This window comes from Mauremys reevesii, linkage group 17, assembly GCF_016161935.1.
Source record: "Mauremys reevesii isolate NIE-2019 linkage group 17, ASM1616193v1, whole genome shotgun sequence".
Lineage (NCBI taxonomy): Eukaryota > Metazoa > Chordata > Testudines > Geoemydidae > Mauremys > Mauremys reevesii.
The window spans coordinates 30,471,876-30,485,397 of NC_052639.1; the positions used below are offsets into that span (position 1 = coordinate 30,471,876).

General features: G+C 56.4%; 2 long non-coding RNA genes across 2 annotated transcripts; both read left to right on the forward strand.

Moving 5' to 3' along the window:
• Positions 1 to 5,048: 5,048 nt before the first annotated feature.
• LOC120385206 lies at positions 5,049 to 9,795 on the forward strand. The gene is made up of 3 exons (XR_005589348.1): positions 5,049 to 5,104; positions 9,518 to 9,659; positions 9,737 to 9,795. It is a non-coding gene; the product is annotated as an uncharacterized LOC120385206 (long non-coding RNA).
• A 2,512-nt stretch (positions 9,796 to 12,307) lies between these two features.
• On the forward strand, positions 12,308 to 13,293 carry LOC120385207. Its single transcript, XR_005589349.1, has 3 exons — positions 12,308 to 12,349; positions 12,636 to 12,741; positions 13,229 to 13,293. It is a non-coding gene; the product is annotated as an uncharacterized LOC120385207 (long non-coding RNA).
• Positions 13,294 to 13,522: the final 229 nt, after the last annotated feature.

The window sequence follows — 13,522 nt, forward strand, 5'->3', positions numbered from 1 at the left end:
ACAGGACCTTGGTTGCAAACCATGTTCTATATGGTCCCAGTTTATACCAATAACGTCACACTCCCTCCCATAGCAGGGCCGCTACCCAGACACAAATGGGTTGATGATGTCACTGGGTGGTTGTGTAGCCCGTACAATTGTTACACCTATAAGATTACATATTCCAAAGCCCTTCACACCACTCGGGCTTATCTCTATACACCCATACAGTCTCTTCCCCAGTGTTCCCTTCCCAGCTCTGATGCTGCAGAGCATTTACCCCCGTCCTCCTTCCCAGCCTTGCCTGTGTCCCTGTTCCTGTTCCCCCCACTTAATAAACATGATTCCAATTTCCCTTCCCCCTCCTGTTTGACCCCAGTTTATATAGTCATATTCTCAGCAACACCTAGCACGACTGATTGTACAGAAGAGAGAAACAATTAGAGAACCAGACAGATAAACAACAGAAAAGTGAGGGCCATAAAGATAGAACAATACAGAAATGAGAGTTTCGCAGTCAGAGCCATTGATAAGTGATTTCTTGCCAGACAGGATGCTGTCAAACTAAGTTTCTTTTATCCATCTTAAGATCTGTTTCTTTATCTGGTGGTGATGGGCATCATACAGACAGGATCGTCTTCCTAACAGCCTAATAGCACCTTATTTCAGTGTGACTGGTTTGGGATGAGAGGATGTGACCCTTCACTTCCCAGCTAATGGCTGCCCCTGCTGCTTAGCCAAAGTCCTTAGCCTAAGAAAAAGGCCTCAGACTATCCTAGTGAGAGAAGACCCATACACAGGCAGACTTAGATTTTAAAGTGCTCTCAGATGAGCTCTAGACCAACAAGTATGCACAGTAATTATTCAGCCAGTATTTTAGGAGAACTGCAATGTTAGAGAGAATCATGAACTGCTCAGAGACAATTAATGCAGAGAAGCAGCAAAATCCATCAAACATATAAGTGGTTATGACTTATTTACTTGGTCTTAAAAGAGAACAAAAAGGCCTTGAGTCTCCTCCCTGTCATTAACCTCCTGCTCAGCCAATCAGGGTAGAGACTGAGGATGGGAGGCTGAGGGGTCTCACCAGAAAGCTCAAAGGATGGCCCAGGTCACTGGCGGGGATCACTGCCCCAGCACTACTGCAGCCCCACAGTTTGGGGTGGACCTCCCACAGTGAGAGCTGCCGAGCACTCCCCCGCAACACACACACACACACCCTCTCCTGGTGGGGTCGGGCAGGGCAGCGTCTGTGGTTTACATTCTGCATTGCCTGGTGCTGAGCCATTGCACAATCCCCAGTCACGCCGCACAGCACACCTCAAGAGGCGGTGGGGGGGCCAAGCAGATGATCCAGCACGAGGGGGGAGAGGAAATGTGGCTGGGGGGAGGAAAGGTCTTGGGCTGCACTGGGGGAGTGCAGAGCAGGGGTGACCCCAGAAACCTGCAGCAAAGGGATGGACAGGTGGGCTGGGTGGATAGACGAGGCAGTGAGCCTAAAAGGGGAGTGGGGTCTAATGGTCAGAGCAGGGTGGGGGTTGTGTTCTATCCCTAGCTCTGGGAGCTGAGTGGGGTCTAGAGGTGAGAGCGGGGGACTGGGAGCCAGGACTCCTGGGTTCCATAGTGGCAACTGTTTTTTCCTGTGTCTCCCTCCCTAGAGATCCCTGCCCAGCCCCCTAGCAGAATCTGACTGGGGGAGGGGGTTGCCCTGCCACTCCAGACTTGTGATTAGAACCCCTCCCACGGGCTCTGCCATCACGGAATCTCCTCCCACGTCAGAAAGTAGGAGCCCTTCCCACATGAGGAGGAAGCTAGTGAGTTTCTTGGGGGTCTCTGGCAGAGGTGACAGCACCCACCAGACACCCACTGAGGGCTGCAAGGAGACCCCCCTACACAGCCCCCTGCTACGAGGGGCTGCGGGGTGCCCAGCCAGGGTCAGGAGGTGAGATGGGGTCGCAGTGGCAGGAAGGGGGCAGAGCTGGGGGTGGTGCCAGGTCGTTGCTGGCTACACAGGGAAAAACCACACTGCTCCATTACGTATTTCCCAAGGTTATGGCTGAATACAGGGTTTGGAATGACTTCAGGGAAATATTTTGTTTCCAAACAGACTCCATATACCAAATGATGGTGCTAATATGCTCCCCCTGAACCCTCCCCCATGACTCCAGGATCCCAGCATCTTCCTAATTTGTAGGGTAGTTCTCTTCCGAGGCTCGTGCGAAGGCGGGAAGCACCACCAGCCCCATTTCCCGCACGGGAGAACTGAGGCCCAGAGAGGCTGAGTGATGTGCCCAAGGACACTCAGAAGTCTGTGGCAGAGCAAAGCATGTTTATGCCTCCCTGGTCCGGGGTCTGGCCTGCTCCTGGGTCACTGGGTGGTGCTGGGGCGGGTGCTTGGGGTACGGGGCAATGTGAGGGCAGAGGTGGGGTGTATTGGGGAGGGGCAGTGCGGGAGTGGGGATTCGGGGGAAGGGGCAGAGTGAGGGTGGGGCATTGGAGGAAGGGACAGGTGATGTGAGGCAGGGACCTCGGGGGCAGGGGCAGCGTGAGGGCAGGACCTCGAGGGCAGGGGCAGGGCTTTGGGGGAACGGGCGGAGCGAGGGGGCTCGGGATGAGGAGGGTTAATTCAGTTCAGTGGCAGCTTTGTCTGTGGGTGACACGGGTCCTGCAGGGGGTGGTCAAAGCCGGGCTCGCCTGAGGAGGAGGAAGGGGGTGGCTGGGGAGGGACAGCGGGAGTGAGGGGCGCTGACCAGTAGCCGGGTACAAGGCCCTCAGACACGCACAGAAACCAGCTCACCCCAGGGGGGGGGGTTAGAGCCCCAGCAAACAAGGGGCGCTGGGACCATCCCCGCGGTGCAGACACAGGTGTAAAGTCACCGGACGGAGACAGACCCGGCACTCACCTGCCCCGCACAGACCTGCCCCCCCCCCGCCAGGTTTGGGGGGCGGGAGCTTCGGCGGCCCCGGTCCTCGCCCCTCCCCCCGCCCCGCTCAGCTGCTCTGTGCAGGGGGCGAAGCAGCGCGGCACGTTCCTACGGGGGCAGGTCAATACACTGCACGGGGGTGGGGGGGGAGAGGTGTCAGGTTGACCCAGGGACCCGCCCTTCCCTGGGCTCGAGAGGACGGGGCGCCCGGGGCAGGCTGGGAGTTGTAGTTCCTGGCTCTTCTCAGAGCGGCAGGGACGGCCTGGTTGCTCAGACAACGCGCCCCTCCCAGTGCACACTGGGTAGTGTAGTTCTCCCTCTGGCAGGCGGCCTCTAGTGGAGGAGGGGCCCTATCCCGTCACTTCGCCGCACCCCTCCCCGCTCCCTGATTGGCGGAGAGAGCGCGGGACAGAGACTCGGCGCGAGGGGTAATGCCCCGCTTCCCTCGCCCCGAGGCTTCGCCGCCCCCCGCCCCGCCCCGGGCGCGCGCTGCGGCCGTTGGGATTCGAATCCCGCTCGCGGCCAGGGGCGGCCCCAGCCCCGGGGAGCCGCGGGGGGTTGCGCGGCTCAGTCCCCGCGGGCGGCACCAGTGGGACTCCCGCCCCGGCGCTGCTGGGGGGCTCGAAGCGGGGGGGCGCGGGGGCAGCCGGCGGCCGGGGCGGGGCAGGTCCGAGGAGCGCTGAGGCGGGACGGTGAGTGGCGGCTCCGCACGGGCTGGGGGCTCAGACCCCCAGTGCCAGGCGCCAGGCCCAGCCCCTGCCGCGCCCCTGCCCCGGGAGCCGGGCTGGGGCGGGGGGGTCATAGGGCAGAGGCAGCGCGGAGTGAAAGGGCTTCACCCCCCCCCCCGCGGGGCCTGGGGGGCAGCAGCAGGTGGGGCAGGGGCTGAGCTGCCGGGGAGCAGCCCCACGAGCGGCGGCCTGGGGCCGCGGGGCCGGGCGAGGTCCCGTCCCGTGTGCGCAGGGACCGAGGGGCAGAGTCAAGCTGTGCGTTGTCCGGCAGTTCCGGGGCTGCAGCCTCTTCGCGCCCACGGGCCCTTTGTGACCCTCAGAGCAGCCCCGGATCTGCCGTGGCCCCTCCCGAGGTCCGGCCCTGCCCACGCCGGCCCCCTCCCTCCCCCGCCCTCACTCACTGTCTCTAGGCCGGGGGGGGGGGCAGGCTCTGGGCTGGATTAACATGGGGGCAAATAACATCAGGACATGCCTCTGTGGGGAGGGGTTTCAGTTGTTGCTAATGGTGGGGAAGCCTCAGTCTCGGTCTGATTGTGTGTGTCTCTCTCTCTCCTCAGGAGATTGGCGTTGAGTTTCCTGGGTGAGACGCTGCTGATTCAGAAAAGGATTAGACATTTATATGGACCATATCATCCAAACTTCGCTGGTATACAAAATGTAGAAGGGATATAAATCCTTATGCTTCAGGATATAAGCCTACCACCAACTGATAGGGTCAGGAAGAAACTTCTCCTATAGGCAGGTTAATCCATAATTGTTTGATATTGTGTTTCTCAGACTTTCCTCTGAGGCAGCTGGGCCTGTGACTTGCCCTGAAAAATAGATCATTGGTGGGCCTTTATATTATGGGGCTGATCATTTTTGTTTTATGGTAGTGTTTAGATGTCCCAACCAAAATTCAGGGTCCCATTACAAAAACATAGTAAGAGATTGTCCTGTGCCTCAAATACAATCTAAACAAATAGACAAGATAGGCAAACAGTAGGATAAAGTATTATTAACCTCCATTTATAGATGGGGAACTGAGGCAGAGATGAAGGACCAGTGTTTCAAAGATATTTAGGTGCTTAAGATGCAAACAGATGCTTAAAGGTGCTTTTGAAAATTGCACCAGCAGATTAGGTGCATAACACCCACTGATTTCAATAGGAGTTAGGCGCCAAACCTAACTTAAGCATGACTGGTCTATTTCCCATTCCAATTTTCACCAAAACCAATACAGGTTCTGCTCACTGATGCCTAGAATATTCCTGGAATTTTGGAATTGCTTGGATGTGGTGTTCACAAGTTCATGTTACAAGCAGAGAAATGCTATCAAGTAGAGTGAAGAACTCACATTACTCAGTAAACAAGTTTTCAAATGTTTTCCTCATACAGATCACTTCTTCAGATAAAGAATATTTCTTCTCCCAACCACCCTGCCTCACACCTACAGTACCCCACAGCAACAAGAGAGCTTAGTGACATGAAAAGGTAATTTTAGGACAGGATTAAGGGCATGGGTGCAAACCAAGTGGTTTAAAAGTGGTGGGTGCAGTCAGTCATTACATGATGATGTACACAGTCTGTGACATCACACTCCATTGCCAATGAAACAATAGTGACATCTCGTGCAGAGAAGTGTAAACAAGAAGCAGGCAGCATTATCTTCTGCAGATATAAACAACTTCTTTGTCTGAGTGATTGGCTGAATAAGATATTATATTACGCCCATAACATCACAGGCCATAGGTGGTCAAAACACCTGACTTTATGGTCACCGCTGTGGTGATGGCACTTCCATATCACTGCTACCTGATGGCCATAGATGGTCAGACCTTTGGGATTTTTCCTTATATGCATATTCAGAGCCACAAGTAACAGGTGACCCATCTCAGGCGAGTAATAAAGAGATTGTGTGACACACCAGCCAGCCTCTGCCTATAAAAAGGCTGGAGCTGCCAGCAGGGCCAGCTTTAGGCCAATTCAACCAATTCCCCTGAATCGGGCCCTGCCCCTAGAGGGCCCTGTGCCCAAGCCCCAGTACAGTGTACTGGCAAGAGCCGGTGCGCTGTACCGGGGTGGCCCGGCTGTAGGGATATTAAAGAAGGTTTATATTAAACATGGTTTATAAAAGAAATGATTTATTAATTTATTGTTAATTAATACTTTATAACTTAAGGTTTATGTTAGAAGTAAATTTGTGATTCCCAACATTTAGCCTCTAACCTGCAAGCCACCAGCTGTATCTGTGTGAAGCCTGCTCAAAGAGATACTTGGTATAAAACTTGTTAAGCTCAAAGAAATACTTTGTATAAAACTTGTTAAACATTAATTATCTCTAAGTAAGCCAAAACAGTAGCTGTTATAGTGTATAAATAGAGATCCCCACCCTCTGTAAGTTTTCATCTCACTTTATCTTTGCTTGTTAAAAGACAGGAGGGTCACATAAATTGGTAACACCCTAAAGGTAAAAAGACAGTGAACTAGATGTAATTAAGATAGAGAATGTATGTGAATGCATGCCTAGTTTAAACAATGAATGAATGGTTAGGGAGTTACCAGCCTGAAGAATTCAGTGTCGGCTGAAGAAGGTGTCAAGTGGGATCAACCAGATGACCCCCCAGTACCTCAAAGGAAGGAAAAACAAGCATCTGACAGAATGGAGCCAGCCACCTGCTGATTGATTTAGCAACAGCAAAATGAAGCAACTCTCATGGACTGACATAGGAATAAATTCCTATCAAACTGGACTCTAAAGACTGAGGACTTTGAGGGCTTGGCTACACTTACAAATTTGCAGTGCTGCAGCAGGGTGTGAAAACACACCCTCTCCAGCGCTGCAAATTGCGGCGCTGCAAAGCGCCAGTGTGGTCAAAGCCCCAGCGCTGGGAGCGCGGCTCCCAGCGCTGTCCGTTATTCCCCACAGGGAGGTGGAGTATGGACAGCGCAGGGAGAGCTTTCTCCCAGCGCTGGTGCTTTGACTACACTTAGCGCTTCAAAGCGCTGCCACAGCAGCGCTACCACAGCAGCGCTTTGAAGTGCTAAGTGTAGCCACAGCCTGAGTCTATGGTTCTGCTGCCAGCCTCCAGGAGCATCAAATGCATCTGACACAGACTTGGCTCCATCCTCATGACCAAGATACCTGGCCAGTAACTTGGCATGAGCAATGTCTAGGCTGGTAACTATAACATCTGTACAGAACCTGAATGAATGATTGTGTGAATGAATATATGTGTGTGTGTATATAAGGAATAAGTAGTGATAGAAATAAGTAGTAAAACAACGTTGTTTACTGTTGTCTTTTGTTTTGTTATGGTATTTACAATAAATGTGGCATCTTTGCCTTATCCCTCTTAATTAGATCCTGTTGGTTTTTATTATATTGGTATAACACGGCTTCCCCCGGGCGGGGGGTATTTAAAGGGCCTGGGGAGCTCTGGGGAAGTGGTGCAGCTTTGGCGGCTATTTAAAGGGCTGGGGCGGTAGAAGCAGGGGAGCCCTGGGCCCTTTAAATAGCCCCTGAGCCCGGCTGCTGCTGCTACCCTGGTGGGGAGGGAGGAAGAGGGGCAACCACTACAGGGTGGGCTGCACCCTGTCCGCAGCCAGCCCCTGTCCGCAGCCAGCCCCTGCCTGCACCAGCCCTGCCTGACCGGCCCGTCTCCAGCCAGCCCCGCATTCCCTGCCCTGCCTCCAGCCCCGGTCTCCAGCCAGCCCCGCACTCCCTGCCCTCAGCCAGCCTGTCTCCTGCCCGCCCCTGCCGCACACTCTGTCCTGCCCGCACCAGCCCTGCACCTGCTGCCCTGCCTGCAGCCAGACCCTACCTCCAGTCAGCCCCTGCCCTGCCTCCAGCCAGCCCCATGTCCACTGATGCCCTGCAGTTCCCAGGGCAGTAACCCTGCACACCTGCTTCAGTGAGGGGAGCAGGAGCAGCTGGGACCCACACATGTGGGTGACCAGACGGCAAGTGTGAAAATCAGGACAGGGCGTGGGGCGTAATAGGAGCCTATATAAGAAAAAGCCCCAAATATTGGGACTGTCCCTATAAAATGGGGACATCTGGTCACCTTAGCTGGAACATTTTTACAGTTCTTGGTAGTAGCAACACATTAGTTACAAAAATTACCATTAGCGATAACAACAAATTCATTGCAAGGGTCCACCTACAATCATTTTTGTCATCATGCCACACCTTTGGCTCAATACCATTGGGGTTTGCGCCTTTAGGGTTAACCTGCATAGGCGGCAGGTTATATACACCAGGTGCCCGGGCTCCAGGAATATTCAGGGCCGGGTGCCCTGCTCCAGCAATATTTGGAGCTGGGTCTCTCCCCCGGCCCTGCCTGGATAGGGCCCCGGCCCTTACCCTGAGCCTCTCCAAAGCCCCAAACCCTCCGCCCCAGCCAGAGCCCTCATCCCCCTGCACCCTAATCCTCAGCCCGAGCCGGAGCCCTCATCCCCCCGCACCCTAATCCTCAACCCCAGCCAGAGCCCTCATCCCCCCCCACCCTAATCCTGAGCCCCAACCTCATCCCCTGCACCCTAATCCTCAGCCCCATCCCTGAGCGCCCCTGCAGCATGAACTCCTCAACCTCAGCCCCCAACCACAACCCCCTGCACCCAAATACTCTGACCCAGTCCTGAGCCCCCCCACATCATGAATCCTCATCCTCAGCTCCACAGCCCTCACCCCTGTACTCCTCCTATCCCCAAACTCCCTTCCCAGAAGGTGCACCCCCCCTTCCCACACACCCCTTCCCAACCCCAAACTCCGTCCCAAAGCCTGCACCCTTCACCCTCCTGCACACCCACCCCCTGCCCCAGCCCAGAGCCTGCACCCAGCACCCAAACTCCATCCCAAAGCCTGCACCCTGGACCCTAATCCCCAGCCCAGGATCTGCACCCCAGACCTCCCCCGCCGAGACCCCTCTCAGAGCCTTAGGCAGGTGGGGGCAGAGTTGGGGGGCGGGTTCTGAGCACCACCAAAATTTCTACAGACTTGCCACCCATGAACCTGTGGCTTCCTTTGCAAACTTCCTCCTTGTTCTGAAGGATCAAACCCTGATTTTTCTTGCTTAACAGAATTTACTGGCTGATGGGGTGGGCTCTCTTTGCTAACAGCCATTAGCAAGTCTTCTCCTGCCAGCCAAGTAATTTGCATCAACACAGAAGCACAGACTGCTCACTTAAAGAATCAGAATGGAGACATTCCTGTTCCAACACCATTGTCTTCCCAACCAGCTGGCCAAACACAGCCACTTGCTTATAGAGCTGCTCAACTTTCTTAACAGCCCTTACTCCATCTGAGACCTTTTCAAAGCTATCCACACGGGCTCTTTCAAAAGGAAAGTGGGTGGATTTTTACATATCTTCCTAACCAGTCTTTAAAGGGTTAAGTCAGTCTGTGAGTTAATTAACTCTTTCTGGCCCTGTCGCCTTCCAATGAGAGATTATATTACACCCATAACGTCACAGGCCATATATGGTCAAAACAGCCGTGGCCAGGCTGGGACCGGGCTGGGCCTGGGGTACTCAGCTGGGGCCAGGCAGGGGCGGACGAAGCCAGGCCGAAGGGAGCCGCTCAGTCGGGAACGGACTGGAGGGAGCCACTCGGCTGGGCTGGGCTGGGCCTTGCCATGCCTCCCTGGAGCCCTCCTCACACTCCTTTCCCCTGGTCCAGCCTTTGTTCCAGCTCAGGTGGTAGCTAGTGGATTTCTCACGATGGCTGCCCCATTTGTTCCCTTCCACTCAGATACAGATACAAAAGTGATACATTTATACAAATAGGATGACCACACTCAGTAGATTATAAGCCTTGTAATGATACCTTAAGAGACCTTTTGCATGAAGCATGCTGCAGTTACATTATATTCACACTCATTAGCATATTTTTATAAACTCCTATAGAATGGAACATGACAACAGCAAAGACGACGACAGTGGAGACACCTCTGAAGAAATGCCCTAGAGCCCTTGGGCCGTCACGCTTCAGGAATGTGCGTGAGGTGCTAGGAGACCTGGAGATGGGGGGGTGTCCTGCTGGCCGTAGGTGAGTGTTGTGAACCCCCAGTTGCTAGGCTGAATTTATCCATTCCCTGGCAATAAAACATTGTCTTGTTTTCACAGCCACTTTCGGTCTCCTGGCTTCTACCCTCTACCCTACTGGCAGGGCATTGTGCAGCACCCTTTCCAGCCCACCTGGGTGGAGGAGATTGAGGAAGAGAGCATCTGCCATCCAGCTCCATCTCATCTAGAGCAAGTGAGTGGAGGTCTCCAGAGCCATCGCCAGTGGGGTGGGAATGGCCCAGCAATAGGGCTCCCAGCCTTTCCCTTGCAGGAGATTGTTCCCAACGTCGAGAGTCTTTCGGGAGGGCAGAACCTGCCAGGTGCTGAACACCCACAATGGCAAGCAGTGAAATCAGTGGGAACTGAGGGCGACTCCTCCCTCCTGGGATTGGCACCGTGAACGAACTTTCATTTAGGACTATCCGGGTTCCGCTCTTTCTCTGGCCTGGGAGGGAGCGGGGTCTACTGGGGTGGAGGGAGCGGTTTGTCCAAACTAACGGAGAGCCCCATTGCTCTGAAAGAATGAGACTCTCCCAGTTTCACAGGGCCCTATTGGGTGAGGGGGAACATTGGGAGCAGCCTGTGCTGTGAGCTGCTGCCAGTGCGTGTGGACGGCAGCCCCCCTGCCCTGGGGTGGGGTATGTGGGGAGGAGGAATTGCCTCAGCAGAGGGGACGTAGGCAGGGGAGCAGGCAGGCCCATTAATGAGAGCTGCCTTGAGCCCAGACTCATGGCTGCTCCCCACTCAGTTCCAGGATGGAGCGGTGGAAGCGGATGCTGAGGAGGAAGGCTGGGCAGGTGGCTCTGGAGCCAGTAGGGAGCAGTGTCCGTCTTGCCCAGGAGGAGAGTGGCCCTCTGTCCCCGCGGGCGAGGAAGAGGCCAGTGGGCAGGCAAAGTGGAGAAGCTCCCTGACCTTCTGGAGGAAGAGGAAAAGACCAGCTCCCTTAGCAGGCCCTGAGGCACCTTCTGGTCCCAAATGGAGGTGGCCCCGGGTGATGCTATGTAGGAGGGACCCAGGCGAGGGCAGGAGCCGGGCAAGGTGGCTCTGCGGCTTCCTTTCCAGGAAGCAGAGGAGCCAGGAGCCCAGCCCCAGGGCCCAGCAGGAGCTATCCACCAGCCTGGCCACCGAGGAGCCCCCAGCCAGCCGAGCAGGAGCTGGGCGGCTCCGGCATGGGGACCGGCAGCTCTGCCTACTCCTGAGGGGCCAGCACCTCCTCTGTGGGGTCTGACAGCCCTGAGGCTGAAGGCTCCCTCTGTGCAGGTGAGGGGAGACCCAGGGGACAGGGGGAAGGATGGGGGCAGTAGGGGACTAATAACACCCTGTACCCATTGGGTCACCAAGACGCCAGGACTGAGACATGGGAGCCCCACTAACACCAGTGGGGGTGGCACAGCTGCACCCTGTAGCAGGGGATGCTGGGCAGAGTCCGGGGAGCTCCAGCCTCCCCTGATGAGGTTGGGGGGGGGCTGATGGCCACGGGGCCCTGAGGCTGATGGGCCTGAGGGTGTCTCTGGGAGGGGCAGGGTGCAGCCCTCTGTGCCATGGGGCTCCTTGTTGAGGATGGGGGACATTGAGCCATTTCTCTACACTGCATCCCCCCAGTGGCAGCAGGGATTGTCCTTTCTCCTGCTCTCCTGGTGCAGAGACCCCCAGTGCCCAGCAGCAGTGGGCTGAGGAGGAGGAAGAAGAGAAGGAGGAGGAGGAGGTGTCCCCTGAACAAGACACCATCAGGGTCATCCAGGAGCACCTCCAGGGCAGAGCTGAGGTACAAAAATCTTACAGCTGCGCTGCCCCTGAGTCTGCCCTGCCCCTTCTTCCATCCCCACCCACACAGGGGGGTCTTGTCCCAGAGAATCCATCACCCCAATGGGGAACTGCTCCTTGTTACCTGGCACCCCAAAGTGGGGGCATTTGTCTCACGCAGGCCAAGGTGTCCGCCCCACAGACACTGTCCCAGTTACAACCCCAGTCTGTGCAGGGCGACACTGGTTTCGGGAAGCGGGGCGGCTTTCCCTGTCCAACTCCATGGGGTTCCTGAGCCATGGAGCTGGTGTAGGTGGGTTGGGGAGGTCCCTACCTAACTGTCTCTCTCTCTCCCCCCACCCCACTCCTAGTTGATGGCCAAACAGCTCCGCTTCCTCCGTAGTGTCCCACGTCTGTGCTTCTTGGCACAGCAGCAGGGGCTGAACACTCTGGAGCCCCACATCTCCAAAGCGGCCCTCGGGGCGGGCCGGGCGGGGGGGGGGACCCCGGGTCTGGCCCCTGGGGCGAGGGACCCAGAAACGAGAGAAAGAGTTGGTGGGGCCAGAGGGGGAAGCAGAGGACAGTGGTTCCTGTGGCTGAGGGCTGGGGAGCAGGGAAGGGAGAGCTTCTGACACCAATCGGGAGCTGGCAGTGGGGGAATTGTAAGGCCGGAGGGGAGGGGAGGGGGAAGGAAGTTTGATGGATGGGAGGAATGGGGGGCCCAGCTGGTTGGGGTTGGGAGTGACACTGGCTGTTTCTGCAGAGCACTTTGGCCTCCTCCCTGGAAAGTGCCTGTGGGTCTGCGGGGCCTGAGTCTCACATGCAAATTTATCTTCTTGGGGTCTCTCAGGAGCTGATTGAAAATCTGCCCATGGTGCCAGAGCCAACCTCCATCATCTCCAGCTCCATGGCTGCAGTTTGCAGCCTCAGGTACCAGGACCGTCCCATCCAGCTGCCTTAACCCTGGTGCTGATCGGGTCTGGAGCCGGGAGTCCCAGATCTTCTCCGGCCTAGATTACCCCCAGCTGTGGCTGTTCCCATCCCCCAGCAGAGGAGGCGGGAACGTCTCCACTTTCCTGGCTGGGGGGTGATTTCACTCCAGGAACGTTACAGCGGCCGTAGGGAGGGGATCACTGCGGGGGAGGGGGTCATGGCCATGGCAGTGCCAGCGCCACTCCGGTGCCGCCAAGGATAACACGGGCTCTCTCTCCCGCAGCAAACTGAAGCCGCTGCTTGCCCTGGAGCTGGAATCACGCCTCCTGTGGGCTCTTCTTTACACCATCTTCACGATGGGCACTGGGCAGGATACCACCCACTTCCAGGTAGGTCATGATCCTACTTCCTGTCCCAGGAGCAGGAGCCGCCTCTGGTCCCTGCTCCCTTGGTTTGATGGAGCTGCTGAGAATAGGGGAGGAGTGAGCAGAGCTGGGAACAGGCCTGAGACAAACTGGCAGGAGGGCCCCTTCCTCCAGGGGATTGTATTACCCTCTGTGGCTGATCCCAGCCTTCCTCTCCTCATTCTGTGTTCTGCTGCCTGGACTCTCCCGGGATCCTTCTTCCCACCCATTGCAGTTTGGCTGGTCCCTAGTCTGCTGGGTACCAGCCCCTGCACAGAGAACTGCTAAGGCCAAGGATTGAGGAGCCAGCAGGCATCCGACTAGGAACTCTTGCCAAGTGTCCTTGGAATGATGTGAATGGGAGAGGCCAGGATGTGCCTTTGGGTCTGGCCAGGGCTCTCAGAGAACCCCTGGTCCCGTGACTGGTGTAGCCCCATGTCCCATGACTGACGGGTGTTCCCGCTTCTTGCAGGCTCTGCACAACACCTATTTACAGAGGCTGGACGCCATGGTCGGGTGCCTGCTCACTGAGACCCCACCCCAGCTAAGCTGCAGCACCTCTTGGAGGTGAGTAGAATGGGCCGGTCTGGGGCGGAATTTCCTTAACCCCGTCATGGGGCTGCAAAGGAGAGACTAGAAGAGTCCTGCTCCGTTGTGTCCTCCCAGCTTGGACCCAAGCCGCCCCACGTTCCCAGAGCTGTCAGTGCAGTGCAATGTTGGGACCCTTACGCCTCCTGGGGCGGGGGCGCAGGGGAGCAGAGGGAAG